Genomic DNA, 14,214 nt, shown 5'->3' with positions numbered 1-14,214 from the left:
TATGAGAAGTCATAGATTCACTAAACCCACGTTGTGCTGAGCAATATGGGGCAATTGGAAGCTAATGATTTTCATGTAGTTTTGGGTTTTTTTAAAACTGGTTGAAATTTCCTTAACTAAAGTCAAGAGCACAATTGAGACATCTGATGGTGGAGTGTGACTGCAGCTCCCTGCAATTCCTGGCCCAGAACTGCCCAGCCTGTGACTTTTTAGAATACTGAAGTGAACAGAAACCATGATCTAGAGGTTACATACCAGACATCTGACCTTAGCAGCACTTTAGCCAGAATGAATAAACATTCCATTCAACAAAACTTAATATTGAAAATTCTTTAGGTATACCAGATGAAAAGGCATGTGTGTGTGTGTATGTATGTATAACATATATAATATTAGTTATATATGTTATATATGTGTATAGTGTATATATACACATACATTCACATATACACACATATGTACACATATATGTGTATATGTACATATATGTGTGTGTATATATGTACATAATTTGTAGGACACACATATACACAAACACATACACCACATACACATTCACACACACACACACACAGTAAACCATACAATTTATGATAAGCAAAGAATAATCTCTGAAAAAAATCTTTAAATTTTAGGATACCATATCTGGGACTCTCAAATTGAAAGAAAACAATAAGCCTTTTCATTTTTCAAGAATCATTTAATACTATGCTATCATTAATTTGCCCATATTGTGCCTTTTAATACTGTGGAAATAATGAGCATCTTATAACTAGAGAAACTTCATTTCATAACTCAATAAGACACCACCAAATAACAGATAATGTTTAAGTTATATAATTGGGTAAATTCAAGGGCATTTTATAGAAAACATATTATATTTAAAGTATCTGCCACAAAATAAATCCAAACGAGTTTCCTTGGTCTTAATTTAATAAAACACAAAGGTTATTAAGAGAAGATCAAGTAGAAAGAATTTCAGAAGTTTCAATAGAATATGTCTTTCTCTGAATAAAAATAAGTATTGATTAATGAGTCCTGTCCTTAGTTACAGAAAACTGCATGATTTATTTTCTTTTTAAGTATATATTTAGCAAAAGTCACTTGACTGACCTTATATAAATTAAGTTGACTTTTGCACAGCTTTCTGTCTACTCTCAGAAATGTTCTCACTGTATGGTATTGATTTCCTTCACCAGAGGGTATATTTTTTATTAAATTAACAATACTAAATGAAATAAACCTTTCGGAAATTGAAAAATCTCAAATTCATAAAACATTGGAATCCCTTGATATACAAAGAATAATGCAGAATTTGAAGTTTACAGAGTGATTTGGTTTTATCAATATAATTTTACAAAAAATGCTATTTATTCCTGTTGCTATGGTGTCATAAATTGATTTCACATGTCACTATGTTTCGTTGATATTCCCTCAGGTAACTTAGGAACCTTATGAATCACTAAGAAGAATTTACTTTATGATAATTATTCCTGTTATTTGACTATAAAAAGTTTATAATACAAAATACATCTGTGTTTTTTCATTTGAAAAATGAACATGATCATAAATCATACCTCATAGTGGTTTTGAGATTCAACATGATAATCAAGTTTTACCTAATACTTACAAAATATTTAATTAGTAATTGTTAGAGATCATTTCTTCATATTCCAAATGTTCTGAAGCATATTTCTACAGCTTTTCCATTTAATCTTGACTTTAATTGTATTTCATTACAATGTTTGATATATTAGTACTGAGTTGTCAGTTTTGTTCCTTATTTGTATTGTATACAAGGGTTCATCTTCTGTGTTCCTGTTATCCATGGAAGCCAGATGAGTGTATAAGACACCTGAAACTAGGTTTTAGGGTTTTTGTTTGTTCTATTGAGAAAAGGTCTGTCTATATCACCCTGGCTTCTTATGGAACTCACTTTGTAGATTAGGCAAATCTGGAACTTATAGAGATCCACCTGCTTCTGCTTCACAAGTACAGGTATCAAGGGCATGAGCACTGGCACCTGGCTAGAGATTCCCTAAAACTGCAATATGGGTTGTTATAAGCCATCATGTGGGTACTGGCAAATGAACATAGGTCCTCTGCAAAAGCAACAAGTGTTCATCACTACTAAGCTATCCTTCTAGGTCTTGCATCAGGTTTTGAGATGTCTGATCTTTTCTCTTTTTATATATTTTGAGTTTAAAGCAATTTCTGTTAAAGCTGTAAATTCTAAAATACATTATGCCAGTTAATAATTCAATAGAAATTTCTTTGAGGAACAATTAAGAGGAGTAACATTACAGAAATTTCCCCTAATGTTTGTATGATGCTCTTCATTAATACCAAAGTGGGGAGTGTTGAGGAACATGGGAAGAGAGTTTACAGGGCTTGTGAGCATCCCTCACCTGCGTGAGTACAAGCAAATGTATCAAGTCCTCTTAGTTAAACTTTGCAAGTAACAGGAAAATGCACAGCTTCTTTTGCGTAAAAATTATCTGCTCAGTTGAGTCTGGAAGTGATCTAATGACTTACATTTGGTTCTTGCTCTACTCACAATGACCTCTCTTCTTCCTAACCTGATGTCCATGTCTTCTGCATTACCTAAATTGCTAGATTTTTCATACTGAGTGTTATTAAGTATTTTGCAGGACAAATGTGGACTTAGAATGTATAATATTAAACAAAGACACAATTCTATACAGGAAAAAAAACCTATGTTCTCTGTCACAGGAGAATCCTGGCCTAATGAACATCCACATGCATATACATAAAATATACATTTGTGCATACACACACACACACACACACACACATATATATACATATATGTATATATATATGTGAATGTAGCATGGCATGTATACAAATATATGTGTGACTGTAGTTTAGCATGTAGGAAGGAGAATAAGAAAGTGTAAATGTGAGGCCATGAGGAAGTATTGAATGCAAAGGATGAAAATGAGTCAAGCAAAAGCAAAAAGTGCTAATTGTTTCTCTAGTTTCAAATTCCCATTGATTATTCAAATTTTGGTGGGATAGACGCACAGACACATACTTGATGATTAAAGTCTAAAATCTAAAGTGAACATCCTCAGCTTCAAAATGGCATTGTAACTGTATCAAAGTTCACCAAGATGAAAAACTTTAGGTCTTGTTAATTTTGGTATACGATTTTTTTTATTTTCACGTTCTTAATAAAAATGTTTTAGTCATAAAGCATTCTGTATATGAACTTAAAACACTTGACACCAAACGGACTTCTAATGTATTGTACCTTATTGTCATGTGGTTTAAAAATTATATATAATACCATGTATTAAATTTGTGTAGTAAGGACCAGAAAAACCACTCAGTTGTTAAAGGTTCACGACCAAAACTTCCAAATTTGTTGAGTAAAAGTATTTTTCGTTTTGCTTTATGATTTTACATAATAAAATGTAGTGTAACACTTTTATATTTCTATAAATGATGGATGGAATCACCACCAACTGAAGGAAGTGAAGGAAGATGAAATATTGTAACTTGTGAGTTGTTTAGGAGCCCACTGCCCAGGCCTGGGACTGAGAACAAAGCAGAACAGCCCCCAGGCATGCCAGGGCAGGGCTGTTGTTAAGGCATTCCTAAGAACATCTTGACTATAAAGATGAAAAGGTATGCAAGGACCAGCGGGCTATATTATCTAAGTCAACACCATCTGGCCAGAACCTCCCCTCTGTCTATTGCCCCTTGGCGCCGAGTAAAGTCATACATCAACTGGTTGCTATGTGAACAAAGATAAGCCCCCAGCCCACAGGAAAAAAGTCCTGATGCCCTATAATCTTTCTGTTAATGTTTGAATAAGCCAATAGTGTGTTGCTATGCTGAATTCCACACCCCTAAGCCCCTTACCCCATAAAAACCCCTAGCTTTCAAGCCTCGTGGCCGACATCCATTATCTCCTATGTGGGATGCATGCATGTCGGTCCAGAGCTCCGTAATTAAATGTCCTCATGTAATTACATCTAGAGATAGTCCTTCGTGATTTTTTGGGTGCACGCCGAATCGGGAATTGGGTGGGGGTTTCCCCACTAGATCTAACAGAAGGAGAAGTTTTTTATAGTTAATGCCAGGTAGAGTTTCTTATCACATATGGGCCCCTAGAAGTCTATTTGTCCATTCAAAACAATGAAGCTCAAAATCATGGGTCTTCTTAAACTTTAGAGAAGCAAATATCTGTATTTACTAGACAGCCCCTTAACTAATAGTCACTTGAAATTAATATTTCATATTTTCTGAATATCAATGTTATGTTAATTAATACAATGCTAGATGTAAATGTTAGACAATGAATGTTAACTAAAAGTCACTTGAAATTAACATCTCATAGTGTCTGAATGATAGACATCAGGACAAAAAGGTAACAGAAAAACAAATTCTTACTTTGTATGGAAGTAAGACATACTCACTTTTCATAGCCTTCCATTGCAAATGATGTCACAATGTTCCAAGCTTGCTTGTTGGAATTAAGTAGTCATACTTATTAGTTTGTTACAAGTAGTTTCCTTCATTTTAATAAAGCAACCCTTTCCAAATTTTTCCTAATTTGGAAATTTAGGATAGTTGATCATGTATATAGTTTGAGCAATTTATAGAGTTGAACATATAGACTTTGTCGACTGAAGCTAAAACTTTGATGTTTTCAGTTGATCCAGCTTGTTCTGTGTTTACTCCTTGTTATAGTCAATCCTTGTAACTGTATGTGTGTGTGGGAGGGGGGAGGCTGTGGGTGTGTCTGCCTGTGTGTGCATGAGTGTTTTGTGTGTGTGCATGTTTGCACGTTTGCTCCTCTTCATTACCATCCTGGTAATTCTTTCAGACAGGTACAAGTACAGGTCAGAGTTGTGACTGTGGGATGGCAACTCCATCCCTCACTTGATGTCCTGTCTTCCTGCTAGAGGAGAGCTAAGTTCCCTCTCCCCATTGTCCAGCATTTCATCTAAGGTTCCACCCTTTGAGTCCTGAGAGTCTCTTACTTTCCAGGTCTCTGGTGCATTCTGCAGCCCCCCCACCCCACACACACACCAACCTCCTATCTCCAGAGGTTTTTCATTCTTTCTACTGGCCCTCAGGGCTTCAGTCCTTTTTCCTCACCCAATACCAGATCAGGTTCCCCTCTCCCCTCACTCCCCAACCCTGTCCACTTTTCCTCCCAGGCCCCTCCCTCCCTCCCCACTTGTGATTGCTTTTTGAGGACTGATCTGTTTTCAAGGATAGAAATAATTATATTCATACTACTTTAACAGTCTAGAAAAACATTCTCATGTTCAATTTTTAATTGTCTTTAAAATCCCAAAATATTTAGCTATGAAATGATATTTCATAGCTATAAAATGATATTTCACACTTTCTGGAGTTCAGAAATGAAAATTATTCCAACAGAATTCAAGTGTGCCAAAAAATAAAAGACAAAAAATATGCAAAAATCTAAGGAATACTGTTTACCCTGGTGTTGTCTTCCCCTAATCTGTTGGTTGAAGATTTAATCAATAAGCTGACCCTTCCAAAATTCTATCTCTATCAATGTGATTGAGGTTAAATAGGGTCAGACTAGTCTGTTCTTAATATAAAATACTCGTGGGAAGCTATTCCATGAAAGTAGTGTCCAGGGTCACAGAAGAGGGAAAGAAAAGGAAAGAGGAAAGGGGGAAGAACAGAGGGTTGGAGGGGAGGGGGTCAGGAATGCTTGTCATCTTAATTTTATAAGTGCAGATAAATGGCTACTTCAGAATATTTTATAAATATGCTTATTTACTAAGATGCTTCATTTCTTCATTTCAATGTATTTGAGACTCTTAACTAACTTGATTTAATGAAAATCCATATATAGAATAAAAATAATGTTCCATGAAACAAATAAAAACTATTGTATTATCACTGACTTTGATCCTGTCTTCCCACTTTCATTTCTATTCCAGTGAGAAGTACTTTAGAAGAATTCAAAGGAAGAAAAAAGTAAGTGAAGAAAATTTTCCTGAATATCCATAAATAGTAGGATTTCTTTTCCTTCTGTGTGTGTCACAGGCAGCCTACGTGTGACATTCATAGCAGTCAGACCATTTCATCATGGATAGTTTTTGTTCTGACTTGGACTTTTCATAGAACAGTGAGAATATCTGTAGAAATACTGACCAGTTCTTTCTCCTCTACTATCCCTAGATGGTGCTAAGTTCTCATCACAGTATGTCCTGAAGGCAAATAAGAGAAATTATCAGACACTATAATTAAGACTGTTTAGATTCTAGATAGAAACAGAATTCTCAGAGCTTGTGTTCTCAAAATGGTCATATTTTGCAGGCCAAGCTGGAAGCCTTAAAAAAATCCTAACTTTGTCAAGCCTTGATTATTGAGAAACTCATAAAACCCGAAACACATCTCCTACATTTGGAAATGCAAACACAACAATGATTTTGTGGGGGTTGAAAGAGCTACATTTTGGAACTAGTGATTAATAATACATTTCAGAGCCTAAGATCTTACTTAGAAGAGTTTAAAACAAATAATATTCATGTGTCACACCTAGTGACACAGCCTACTTTCTAGCTTTTGGACTTGGCTGAATTCTTGATACCTGATCAATATTTTTTGAAACACTCTGAAGAGCCTGACTAACTGGATCTAGAATTGCTTAAAGTGTTTTCAAGACCACGATTTGGATGTGTTATTAATATTGCCAGGAGCAGCATCAGAAATAAATATGCTTCACATAATTTCAAAGGCAATTTGATATCCCAGGGCTATTTTTAAACTTTGTTTATTTTTAAATGCTGTGGCACCAGTGTTCTCAAAAGCTCAAAGAGGCATATTGTGTGACTTGATGAGAATATTCATGTCTATAAAAAGAAATGTAATTCATAAAGGATGGACTCTAAGCTGTGAGAGAGTTTAGAAATAATACGCAAGATTTATGTAGTTAATATTTTTGTGGTATTGAACATATGAGTAATATGGATAAAATACAAAGACTAAAGCAATACTATACTATACATTTGGATAGATAGATGATAGATAGATAGATAGATAGATAGATAAATAGATAGATCAATAAATAGATATTGTTCCTTGTAAATGAAAGAAATGAAAACACAACACAATAAAAAATTCCCATTTTTTTATTTCTTGTGTAAATAGAAGAGCTTACCTCAAATTTGACTTTTTCTTAGATTTTAAAATATAGTAATTTCACTTTCCAAACCGAGCAATGAAAAATAAGCCCCATTCTCAGGAAGTTGTATTTTTTTAAAGATCTAGGATACTTAAATACAGGCAACAGTAATTATATATATATATATATATGTATATATATATATATTGCCTATAAGTTCAACATCTGAAGTATTTTGAGGAATCCAATAGGAGAAAGTACCTGCAAATCATATGTCAGATAAGGGTTAATATTCAGTGTGTCAGGGGATCTTTAGGCTCGTTAGCCAACAAGTCAATTGATCAAAGTTTAGAAGGAAGAAAATGAAAGGGAGCTGAGTAGAACTTTCTGAAAGGTGCCACTCAATGAATATTACCTATCACATTCAACATGTCTAATAAAAATTGAAATAAATAAATAAGAATTAGTCTAAACTAAATTGAAAAAATATTTTAATTTGAAAGTCAGCAATGCACAATATATCATTTTAGAAATTTATATTTCTTATTTTGATTTCTGAGCCAACTCTCCATACTTTACATAATAATCCTATTATATTTTGAAAGGATTTAAGCTGTGAGAAAAATCATCTCCTTTGCAATCACCTCTCTTGATGTTCTTTCTTACCTCCACTGCAGCCATAGTTAATCTGTTATTATTTCTTCCTATGATCTGTTTGTCCTAATGAAGGTCATGTGGATATAACAATGGTAAACCCAACTATGTCACACACTGGCACCCAGGATTTCCACAGTTAGGATAAATCTTTTACATACAAGAAGAACTTATAAGTGGTGCAAGGGTAACTTCTCAGAGAATAGAGAAAAAAACAAAAACAAAAGCAAAGAACAACAACAAAAACAAAAATCAAAAGAACAACAAGAAACAAAAAACAGGAGTCTGGCACTGTCCTACTAGAAGACTGGATGGACTTGGTCCCACTGGGTCTAGGTTGATTAGAAGAAACGGATGTGAGCTAAAAGGGAGAGCCACCAGTTCCAATAAGACACCAAACTGAGACCTTTATGGAACAATTTTCTTATCATAAGTATTTCAGCATCAAAATAAAAACATTGCTTTGCCCTTCCAGTCCACTCCAGCACCAGGGTGCCTTGCCCAAGAGTCTCGAGACACCGGCAAGGACCCACACAGGATCCACCATGGGATCCTAAGACCTCTGGTGGGTGGAACACAACTTCTGCTCCAATCCAAAGGCGAGGGAACTGAGACTGCATTAACTAGGGAAGCAGATAACCTGGCCTGATCAGGGGCACAAGTCCCTTCTGGTCCACTCAGCACTGTGGTGCCTTGTTCTAGGAGTCTACGGACACTCCCAAGGTCCTCAAAGGACCCTCCATGGGATCTTAAGACCTCTGGTGAGTGGAACACAACTTCTACCAGGAGGCAGGTTCGAACACCAGATATCTGGGCACCTTTCCTACAAAAAGAGAGCTTGCCTGCAGAGAGTACTCTGACCACTGAAACTAAGGAAAGAGCTAGTCTCTCAGGTGTGCTGATAGAGGCTAACAGAGTCACCTGAGGAACAAGCTCTAACCAGAGACAACGATAACAACTAGCTTCAGAGATTAACAGATGGCGAAAGGCAAACATAAGAATCCTACTAACAGAAATCAAGACCACTCTCCATCATCAGAACACAGCACCTCCACCCCACCTAGTCCTGGGCACCCCAACACACCCGAAAAGCTAGACCCAGATTTAAAAGCATATCTCATGATGATGGTAGAGCACATCAAGAAGGACTTTAATAACTCACTTAAAGAAATACAGGAGAACACAGCTAAACAGGTAGAAGACCTTAAAGACGATCACAAAAATTCCTTAAAAAACTGCAGGAAAACATGACCAAACAGGTGAAGGAATTGAATAAAACCATCCAAGACATAAAAAGGGAAGTAGACACTATAAAGAAAACCCAAAGTGAGGCAACGCTGGAGATAGAAACCCTAGGAAAGAAATCTGGGATCATAGATGCGAGCATCAGCAACAGAATACAAGAGATGGAAGAGAGAATCTCAGGTGCAGAAGATTCCATAGAGAACATCTGCACAACAATCAAAGAAAATGCAAAATACAAAAAGATCCCAACTCAAAACATCTAGTAAATCCAGGACACAATGAGAAGACGAAACCTACACATAATAGGAGTTGATGAGAATGAAGATTTTCAACTTAAAGGGCCAGCAAATATCTTCAACAAAATTATAGAAGAAAACTTCGAAAACCTAAAGAATGACACGCCCATGAACATACAAGAAGCCTACAGAACTCCAAATAGGCTGGACCAGAAAAAAAAAAAAAAAAAACATCCTCCTGACACATAATAAAGAGAATGGCAAATGCTCTAAATAAAGAGAGAATATTAAAAATAGTAAGGGAGAAAGGTCAAGTAACATATAAAGGCAGGCCTATCAGAATTACACCAGACTTTAACAAAATCAGAAAGGAAAAGGGAGACATGACAACAGACACTGAAGAAACCCAAAACACCATCAGATCCTACTAAAAAAGGCTATACTCAACAAAACTGGAAAACCTGGATGAAATGGACAAGTTTCTAGACAGATACCAGGTACAAAAGTTAAATCAGGATCAAGTTAACGATCTAAACAGTCCCATAACCCCCAAAGAAATAGAAGCAGTCATTAATAGCCTCCCAGCCAAAAAAAAAAAGCCAAGGACCAGATGGGTTTAGTGCAGAGTTCTATCAGACCTTCAAACTATTCCACAAAATAGAAGTAAAATGTACTCTACCCAACTCATTCTATGAAGCCACAATTACTCTGATACCTAAACCACAGAAAGATCCAACAAAGATAGAGAATTTCAGACCAATTTCCCTTATGAATATCGATGCAAAAATACTCAATAAAATTCTCGCTAACTGAATCCAAGAACACATTAAAGCAATCATCCATCCTGACCAAGTAGGTTTTATTCCAGGCATGCAGGGACGGTTTAATATATGGAAATCCATCAACGTAATCCATTTTATAAACAAACTCAAAGACAAAAACCACATGATCATCTCGTTAGATGCAGAGAAAGCATTTGACAAGATCCAACACCCATTCATGAGAAAAGTCTTGGAAAGATCAGGAATTCAAGGCCCATACCTAAACATGATAAAAGCAATCTACAGCAAACCAGTAGCCAACATCAAAGTAAATGGTGAGAAGCTCGAAGCAATCCCACTAAAATCAGGGACTAGACAAGGCTGTCCACTCTCTCCCTACCTATTGAATATTGTACTTGAAGTCCTAGCCAGAGCAATTAGACAACAAAAGGAGATCAAGGGGATACAAATTGGAAAGGAAGAGGACAAAATATCACTTTTTGCAGATGATATGATAGTATATATAAGTGACCCTGAAAATTCCACCAGAGAACTCCTAAACCTGATAAACAGCTTCAATGAAGTAGCTGAATATAAAATTAACTCAAACAAGTCAATGGCCTTTCTCTACACAAAGCATAAACAGGCTGAGAAAGAAATTAGGGAAACAACACCCTTCTCAATAGTCACAAATAATATAAAATACCTTGGCAAGACTCTAACTAAGGAAGTGAAAGATCTGTATGATAAGAACTACAAGTCTCTGAAGAAAGAAATTAAAGATCTCAGAAGATGGAAAGATCTTCCATGCTCATGGATTGGCAGGATCAATATAGTAAAAATGACTATCTTGCCAAAAGCAATCTACAGATTCAATGCAATCCACATCAAAATTCCAACTCAATTATTTAACGAATATGAAAGGGCAATCTGCAAATTCATCTGGAATAACAAAAAACCTAGGATAGCAAAAACTCTTCTCAAGGATAAAAGAACCTCTGGTGGAATCACCATACGTGACCTAAAGCTGTACTACAGAGCAATTGTGATAAAAACTGCATGGTACTGGTATAGTGACAGACAAGTAGACCAATGGAATAGAATTGAAGACCCAGAAATGAACCCACACACCTATGGTCAGTTGATTTTTGACACGGGAGCAAAAACCATCAAGTGGAAAAATGACAGCATTTTCAACAAGTGGTATTGTCACAACTGAAGGTTATCATGTAGAAGAACGTTAATTAATCCATTCCTATCTTCTTGTGCTAAGGTCAAATTTAAGTGGATTAAGGAACTCCACATAAAACGAGAGACACTGAAACTTATAGAGGAGAAAGTAGGGAAAGCCCTCTAGGATATGGGTACAGGGGAAAAATTCCTGAATAGAACAGCAATGGCTTGTGCTGTAAGATTGAGAATCAACAAATGGGACCTCATAAAATTACAAAGCTTCTGCAAGGCAAAAGACACAGTCAATAAGACAAAAAGGCCACCAACAGATTGGGAAAGGATCTTTACCTATCCAAAATCAGATAGGGGACTAATATCCAATATATATAAAGAACTCAAGAAGGTGGACTCCAGAAAATCAAATAAGCCCATTAAAAAATGGGGCTCAGAGCTAATCAAAGAATTCTCACCTGAGGAATATCGAATGGTTGAGAAGCACCTGAAAAAATGCTCAGCATCTTTAATCATCAGAGAAATGCAAATCAAAACAACCCTGAAATTCCATCTCACACCAGTCAGAATGGCTAAGAACAAAAATTCAGGTGACAGCAGATGCTGGTGAGGATGTGGAGAAAGAGGAACACTCCTGCATTGTTGGTGGGATTGCAAGCTTGTACAACCACTTTGGAAATCAGTCTGGCTGTTCCTCAGAAAATTGGACATAGTACTACAGGAGGATCTGCAATACCTCTCCTGGGCATATATCCAGAAGATGTCCCAACCAGTAAGAAGGCACATGCTCCACTATGTTCATAGCAGCCTTATTTATAATAGCCAGAAGCTGGAAAGAACCCAGATGCCCCTCGACAGAGTAATTGATACAAAAAATGTGGTACATTTACACAATGGAGTACTACTCCGCTATTAAAAGGAATGAATTTATGAAATTCCTAGGCAAATGGTTGGACCTTGAGGTCATCATCCTGAGTGAGGTAACACAATCACAAAAGACCTCAAATGATATATACTCACAGATAAGTGAATATTAGCCCAGAAACTTAGTATACCCGCAATATAAGAGACAATTAGTAAAACACATGAAAGTGAAGAAGAACGAAGACCAAAGTGTGGACACTTTGCCCCTTCTTAGAATTGGGAACAATCACCCATGGAAGGAGTTACAGAGACAAAGTTTGGAGCTGAGACAAAAGGATGGACCATCTAGAGACTGCCACATCCAGGGATCCATCCCCTAATTATCCTCCTAATGATGACACCATTGCATACACTAGAAGCATTTGCTGAAAGGACCCAAATATAGCTGTCTCTTGTGAGACTATACTGGGGCCTTGCAAACACATAAGTGGGTACTCATAGTCAGCTATTGGATGGATCACAGGGCCCCCAATGGAGGAGCTAGAGAAAGTATCCAAGGAGCTAAAGAGATCTGTAGCCCTGTAGGTACAACAACATTATGAACTAACCAGTACCCCAGAGCTCTTGAGTCTAGCTGCATATGTATCAAAAGATGGCCTAGTAGGCCATCACTGGAAAGAGAGGCCATTGGACAAGCAAACTTTATATGCCCCAGTACAGGGGAACGCCAGGTCCAAAAAGTGGGAATGGGTGGGTAGGAGAGTGGGGGGGAGTGTATGGGGGACTTTTGTTGTAGCATTGGAAATGTAATTGAGGAAAATATGTAATAGAAAAAATATATTAAAAAAAAGAGAAAAAAATCATTATCTTTCCTTTGAGGCAAAAATTATAACACTATGGTTCAGAACCATCATTACATTTTCCAATGCAAATGCTAAATTCTCTGTCAAGAAAACATTTCCAGTCTTGTATAAACAACACCGTCAGAAGGTCTTCTGCTTGCAGCACTCAGGTAACCCCTCCAGTTTCTTCTTCTCTGGAGTCTCCTGTTCAAACAGATGGAGCTCACACACTCACAATCATCTTCTCTCTGTGACTTTTCAGAAACTTGTGTCTCCCATCTGCATGATCGATTTTCGTGATGCACACATGATAGATTTGGGTGATGCATGCTACCACAATGTGAAATAAACTGTGGAATGCAAATGTGCTCCATCGTCCTGAGCAAATGGTTTTGTTACATCTGAGACAATGTTGTGATTTAATAAGCTATATGGAACTATTAAAATTCATTTCTATATGGGAAAGTGCCAAAAAAGAATGAGAGATTGCAGATTAGATAGGTGATACATTCTATACAAAGGCAAAAATAGTTGTAATGATTCATTAAGAGAATATTTATCTTCATTTAAGTCAATGCAGAAGAAATGGTCTTGTTACTATCAAAAGCCTCCTTCCCTGACACAAAACTAGAAATGTCTGACCATCATCACAGTATCTACTATAAGAATGGAATTACAGACTTTAATAAACAACATTTTTTTCTGAACACCCAAGTTCAAGTCTGTACAAAGACAATTGAACTTAAAATCTCTTTAGATTCTTAGGCTTACTTTAAAATGATCTGTAAAATGACTGCAACTTTCTAACACAATATTCTGAAAATTTTTGTCCAGTAGTTTTGTGATGATTAATTTTGACTGTCAACTTGAAATGTGCAATTACCAGGAAGGAGAAAAGCAAATTCTACAAGGGAAATTCTAGATTAGCTTAATTGAGGTGAGAAGATCTACCATAAATGTGGATGATGTCCTGAGTAAGTATACATGTGAAAGACAGCTGAGCACCAGAATTCATTCCCCCTCTCTTTCTCTCTCTCTTCCTCCTGACTGTGGATACCACGTGACAATCTGCTTCATATTCCTGCCTAACATGTTGATGTCTTTCCTCCATGAAGGATTATACCCTCAAAGTATGAGCACACAAATAAACCTTCCCTCCTTAAGTTGTGTTCATCATGTTGTCATGGACTTTTTCATAGCAATGAGAAAAGCAATTCTGTTATTTGTCATTAAACAACAATGAATGTCTTCACATCCTTAAGCAATATAATAGATATTTCAAT

The sequence above is a fragment of the Mus caroli genome, unplaced genomic scaffold (genome assembly GCF_978045245.1).
Source record: "Mus caroli unplaced genomic scaffold, Mus_caroli_1 scaffold_8, whole genome shotgun sequence".
NCBI lineage: Eukaryota > Metazoa > Chordata > Mammalia > Rodentia > Muridae > Mus > Mus caroli.
This window is presented reverse-complemented; position numbering follows the sequence as displayed.